The following is a 6550-nucleotide window of genomic DNA, read 5'->3' as shown; positions in this document are numbered from 1 at the left end:
TAGAAATGCATCCATCGATACACAAGTCCTCTAGATTTTCCAACCTATCGAGTCCGTGAATCTCAAGTAACTTCTAGCAGCCTGCAGTTGATAGCTTCTTCAACTTCTTCAAGTTGGACAGAGATGGTAACGTTTCAATAGAAATGCATCCATCGATGGATAAGCACTCTAGATTTTCCAATCCATCAAGCCCCTGAATCTCAACTAACTTCTTGCAGCGATGAGCTGACAGGCAATCCAGCTTCTTCAAGTTGGACAGAGATGGTAAAGTTTCAATAGAAATACATCTATAGATACACAACTCCTTTATATTTTCCAACCCATCAAGTTCCTGAATCTTTGATAACTTCTCACAGCCACAAGTGATAGCCTGCAGCTTTCTTCAAGTTGATGAGATGGTAACATTTCAATAGAAATGCATCCATCGATAGATAAGTTCTTTAGATTTTCCAGCCCATCAAACCCGCGAATCTCAAGTAACTTCTCGGAATAACAAAGACGTAGATTTGTCAGGTTCTGAAAGAGCGAGAGATCCAGTACCACTTCTAATGATTCCAACGATGATCCGATACCTAGTGCTGCTGGTGGGTGGCTTAATTTCAAATGCTTTAAGTCTGATTCTAAAAAAAAAAAGTTTGGTACTATTCTCAAGGGAGGTGGGGACCTCCAGTTGAGCTCCAGGTCTGTCAAATACTTCAAATCCTTGAGCTCCTCAATTAATGACCCATCATCATCCAAATCGATTTTTAATTTACGCAATCTTTTAGGAAGTTTTCTAATTCTAAATGATGGACAACGGTTTACCTCCAGTCGCTCAAGGGAGCCCAATTTCTCTAGGCCCACAATATCGAACAACCCATTCCAGTCCGTAATTTCAATTGACACCAGATTCTTCGAAGCCGATAAATTTGGAATTATACTTGAAGACTTGCAACCGATTATCCTTAACTCTTCCAATCCCTCGAGGCCTTCAATTTCAGATAAACCAATGTACTGCAGGTCTAATTTGCACAATTTTTTAAAGCATTGAAGTTTCGGCAATTTCATCAATAAGGGATGGCTCCATATGCTTAACTCTTGCAGGGAATCCAATCCTTCAAGACTTTCGATTTTGGCTAGCTTCCAGCAACGATGAATTTTTATGCTCTTTAAATTTCTCATGCCCGAGAATCCTAATATTTCTCTCAGGTTTTTACATTCATAAACCTCGAACCTTGTCAAAGTTGAGGGAAGATGAGGAATGCATTGGAGCTGAGGACACTTTCCTAAAGCAAGAGATTCCAGCCTTGGAAAAGCACTGATGGTAGATGGTATCTCCACTAGATTGGGACAGTCCATAAAGTACAATTTCATTAAATTTGGCAGACTTGGTGGGAGTGATTTCATTGTACATCCTGAAACATCCAAATATCTCAAACTTGGAGGGAACTCTGGGAGCGGGATTATGCCCGTCTTTTCATTTTGACGAGCATACAAACTTTCTAATTTTATTTCAAGATAACCAAAGCTATCAGTACTCAAAATTTGGAGGTTTGGCAGGTATGGTAGCCGTATTTTAAAAAAGTTGAAGTATAGCTCCGTTAAGGCTTTCAAGTGGTCCCCCCATCCTTCTGGTAACTTGCAGATATTTGTCTTAAGAAGGTTAAGAATTTTGAGAGAACTCAACTCACAAATTCTGTTTGGGAGACACGTTAACTTGTTGCATCCACTCAAGTTCAACGTGACTAAACTCTTAAGATTACCAATGGAGTCATCAACTTCAACCAAATTGTAACACCTATCAATAAGCAATACCTTCAATTGTTTATTTGTTGACAAGTTTGGAATTCGGGATAGTTTATCACATTGGCTTAGCTTCAGAACTTTAAGAGTTGAGACCTCCTGCATAACAAAACAACAACAACTCGATTATGAGATATTAATTAAATGATGACCTTATATATACATACAATAGATGGCAACAAATTACAATAATTTCAAAATTAGTATACCAAAAAATAATAATAATTTCAAAATTAGAAAGGGGGAAGAAGAAGAAGAAGAGCTCTTATTCTTAGAGACCTACCTTGAGATACTGCCAACCCATCCATTTCTCTGTAATGCCACTCAAAGACAAAACCAGAACACACAATTTCCTTAGATTTGTTGGTACAAATTGTTCAGGGCATCTATACCAACTAAGGTATCTCAAGTTTGGAAATGAATGCTCAAGGTTTCCAGCAACCCTAGAAAAATCAAGCTCAAGTATCCTCAATCGAGTCATTGCACCAAATCCTTCGATGATCATTTTGTCATAGCCATTATGTTGGAGTCCTTCGACTTTCTCCGTCCCCTGCAAAACAAACAAAGTTATCAACATTCACAAAGCTTACTCACCATCCATGTATAATGGAATAATGACCCCATTCAAGTTATTATAATATTACAAGTTGGGCTGTGGGTGTAGGATCCTTTGTACGATGGATCCACCCATGCATGTCTAACATCTGATTTCAAATGCTACATTTATTCTAAAAGATATCTTTAGTTAAAACTACATAGAGTCTAATTCTTTAAATCATTAGAATGAAAAAGAAAAGAAAAAACACAAATTTACATGTATTAGTCGTTTATTGAGAACAAACCTCTTGAGTACTTAGTATTTCCTTTACGTCCTCAAGCGACCGCAACCTACTACGTTTCCCTGGCTCGTCAAAGTTTTCTTGGCGAACAATTTCCCCTTCCAAGGTCTCTTAGCTGATCATGCATGCTGAACTCATTTCTTTCATTTATCTCAATGAGTGACTTTAGGCAAAGATTTTCAATTCCTAAATGTGGGGCAAATGTAGAGTCATCCCATATATAAGATGCAGTATCTTTTTCCATTCCAATAAAAAAGCAAGCAATATCGAGAAACATCACTTTCTCCTCATGGTTTAATCCATCATAACTTATTCTTAATGTCTTTTGCACCTCATTGTTAGGGTTGTTGGCTAACTTCTGCACTACATCTTTCCATATGGATTCTGGACATAGAAATAAAGTTGAACCAATAACTTTAAGCGCCAAAGGAAGTCCTCCGGTAGTTCTTATCACGTCTCTTGAGAGTTCCAAATCTTTCTCTGGAGGATGATCCGTCTTGAAGGCATGCCTACTAAAAAGTAGAAGTGATTGATCTGGATTCATTTCACTGGGCTTGTATGGGTTGTCCACTCCAAGTCTATCTAAAACACGCTTGTTCCTTGTGGTAATTATGATTTTGCTTCCAGCACCAAACCAACCGCCCTCCCCAATTATTGCATTCAAATTAGTATATTCATCAACATCATCAACAATGATAAAAACTTTTTTACCAGATAATCTTTGCTTAATCATAGCAGTTCCTTGAAGGACACTACCAATGTTTGTATTCTTCTCGTTCAAGGTGTTGTTGACAAGTTCACTTTGCAAGTGGACAATTCCTTCTTTTGTTTTGGCAGTTTCTCGAACATCTTCTAGAAAGCAATATCCTTGAAAATCATGATAGACTTTGTTGTATACACACCTGGCAATTGTTGTTTTACCAATACCCCCCATGCCAAGTATGCCCACAATCCCTTTAGATTCAATGCTCAGCAACTTCTCTATTTTTTTGACATGAGAATCCATTCCAACAATGTCCTTTGAAATAGTCATAGGGATCTTGTCTAATTTACTCCAAACTTCTTTGACAACTAATTTTACCAACTTTGCTTCATGCCTGCATTGTTCCAACAAAAAGAAAAATAAATGAGTTGAATGATGATATGTATATCTCGGCTTTTCTCATTGAAAAGCCATTTGTTAAGAGAATAAATGAATGTCACAGGTCTTTGGAAAAAAAAAATTAAATAAAAAAAGAAAGAAAGAAGAAAAGAAAAGAACAAGCTCCAGCGGCAAAACTTTAGGGGGTCATGATGAGTGACCTTTCAAAATTTTATTAATTGCAGAAATGGTGTCAATTGGAATTACATTGAATCAGGCCGAAGTTTTCATATTGTTTTGGCTCTGATTTCCTGGTTACTCAAATAAATCCTTGCATGCGTTCAAAGAAGACTGACTCATGGCCTAGCAATCAATGGAAGGGACACTAACTAGGCTAAAACTTCATATACCATGTTAATTAATATTTACCAAAAGAAAGAATGCAAATGCAAAACTCATCTAAATTGGAGAGAACGATGAACTTTGAGGAGCTTGACCGGGGTGGGCACTGAACATAATTTCGGTAATCAACGACTGTTGAAAACCATAAGTAAGCTATTAATTTAATGAAGGTAAAATAGTTGTACGCAGGGAAAGAAATTTCGAAAATTTACTCTCTGTTTCTCTTTCTTTCAGGTGAATCTGAAGTGAACCCCATTCGGATTACTTTCTTTTCTGTTCAAGTCATCAGAAAACCAACCATCTATAGAAATTCTGAGATTCTGGTTCATAGAAAGAAGTAAATCATAAGGTCTTACCCATCAGCAGTATTCTTGAGATCCCAGCCTGTCAATTGACCAACGTCTCTCAAAGCCTTCCTCCACTCCAATAGAGTCTCTTTGTCGATTTTTCTCTGATGCTGTTGGAAAGCGGTCCCATAGTTACCAGTCTGGTTCCGAACCTCTGTTGGATCTACGTGATAGAAAATAGGGAACACTATCATTATTTGTCTTGTTGGGCCTTCCTTCTTCTCCTTCCTGCATTTCGAGATCTCGGCGAGTTCGCGGAGGCACCACTTGCTGGAAGCATAACCTTTTGAGAAGATTATAATGGCAACTTTGGACTGACGGATTGCAGAAAGAAGTGCCGGACCAATCTTTTCTCCGATTCGGAGTTTTTCGCTGTCTCTGAACGTGTGGATTCCCTTACTGTCAAGGGCTTCATACAGGTGGTCGGTGAAGTTGGTGCGGGTGTCCTCACCTCTAAAGCTCAAGAACACGTCGTATTCCTGCCCAGAGCAAGAAGAGCTGGAATCTGAGGAATCACAGTCTTGTGTGGCAGAGGATGATGATGATGATGATGATGATGATGATGATGATGATGATGATTCATCGGTTCTCGTTGCAGGAGGAGCATCATCAGTAACGCTGTAGAAGAGTTTCTTCAGAAGAAGAAGGGCGAGTAGAAACCCTCCAACAATACAAAGAGCATACATTTTTCTCCCCTTAATTTCAATTTTCAAGATGCCGCGGATGAGATTTAAGAGCAGAACCTGGAAACTACACTTAATTGGTTTTATCACTTTTGCTTTCTCACTGATATTCGGCTGCAAAGACGAAGACCACAAGAGAAATGAAATGAAACGAAATGAAACGAAGTAGCTTGAACTTGAAGGTTCCAGGGACTTACTTCACCTGCTGCCTCAAAGTCAAAGATGGCAACACTTTACTTTGAATCAAATCTAACGCTTGATATCACCTTGTGTTTGAACGAATAATAAGTCAGATATTTTTTACCATTTTATTTTATCCAAAATCAAATCAAATCAGAAAAGTGAGACACGGTGGGACTGGGGGGAGAGAGAAAGAGAGTGCAAGAAAAGAAACATGTGAGAATTCTTCGTTTATTAAAAAGGTTTTTAAAAAAAAAGACTGAATAAATAAAAAACAGAGTTCCATTATTATTATTATTATTATTATTATTATTATTTACATGTGACATCCTATCATATATCATATCATCTACTTCCTTCTACTACTTTCTTGTATCATTTTCGTGATCAACCCATTTGATTATGACAATGTGTTTCTTTCTACCTTTTTATATCATTTTCATGACGAATGCATTTAGAATACTAATTTAACTAGAATCTAATTTTCTTCATCTATATACTAATGTTTTTTCTCAAACAGTATCAGTTTTTTTTTTTTTTTTTTTTTATAAAAAAAAAACAAAAAAAATTTTTTTTTGGAGGAGAATTTTTTTTTTTTTTTTTTTTTCTTCTCCCCCCCCCCCCCTCCCCAAAATCTATTTTTTTTTTTTTTTTTACCTTTTTTTTTCTCCTTTTTTTTTTTGTTGGCCCCCCCCCCCCACGGGGGGGGGGGGGGGCCCCCCCCCCCCCCCGCCTTCGGGGCCCCCCATTTTTTTTTTGACCGCAGCAGAAAAAATTGGTGTTCAATTTTGCTTCTATGGAGCGTCATTAATGCGCTCCACCGTGCAGCCGGCTGTCCGATTAGATCGGACGGCTGGCATCATCCTCCCATATAAAAAATGAAAATATATTAAAACCCACCTCATTAAGTGTGTGAACGCAGTTCGGTTCGGTCTGATGCAAACCCAGCGGTCCGTCTGGACGGTTCGAGTGGGTTAGTATAAGCTGGGTTAATACGTTTTCATATACTACACATCCAAACCCTATACGTATATACAATCCAAAACAGTATATACGATTTCAAATTTTGAAATCAAAATATACGATTTTTCAAAATCTTTTGAAAAACACAAAACCCAAACTGTTCAGCCCCAAACCTCATTTCGTGATATCGATAGAAGCTCTAACGCATCTTGGAGAAGAAGAAAAAGAAGAGGTTGAACAAGAATCCAACTCGTTCCAGCATTTTTCGTGTTA

General features: G+C 37.8%; 1 pseudogene across 1 annotated transcript; it reads right to left on the bottom strand.

Moving 5' to 3' along the window:
* Nucleotides 1–73: 73 nt before the first annotated feature.
* Nucleotides 74–5350, bottom strand: LOC149010916 (disease resistance protein L6-like; annotated as a pseudogene). The gene is made up of 5 exons (XR_016174550.1): nt 4461–5350; nt 2625–3718; nt 2066–2332; nt 464–1881; nt 74–380 (listed from the first exon to the last, which is right to left on the bottom strand). The product of XR_016174550.1 is annotated as a disease resistance protein L6-like (transcript).
* Nucleotides 5351–6550: the final 1200 nt, after the last annotated feature.

This window comes from Hakea prostrata, chromosome 7 (genome assembly GCF_041222555.1).
Source record: "Hakea prostrata isolate BN-2017 chromosome 7, UWA_Hpros_2, whole genome shotgun sequence".
NCBI classification, from domain to species: domain Eukaryota; kingdom Viridiplantae; phylum Streptophyta; class Magnoliopsida; order Proteales; family Proteaceae; genus Hakea; species Hakea prostrata.
The sequence above is the reverse complement of the archived record's forward strand: the minus strand, read 5'-3'. Positions and strand labels throughout refer to the sequence as shown.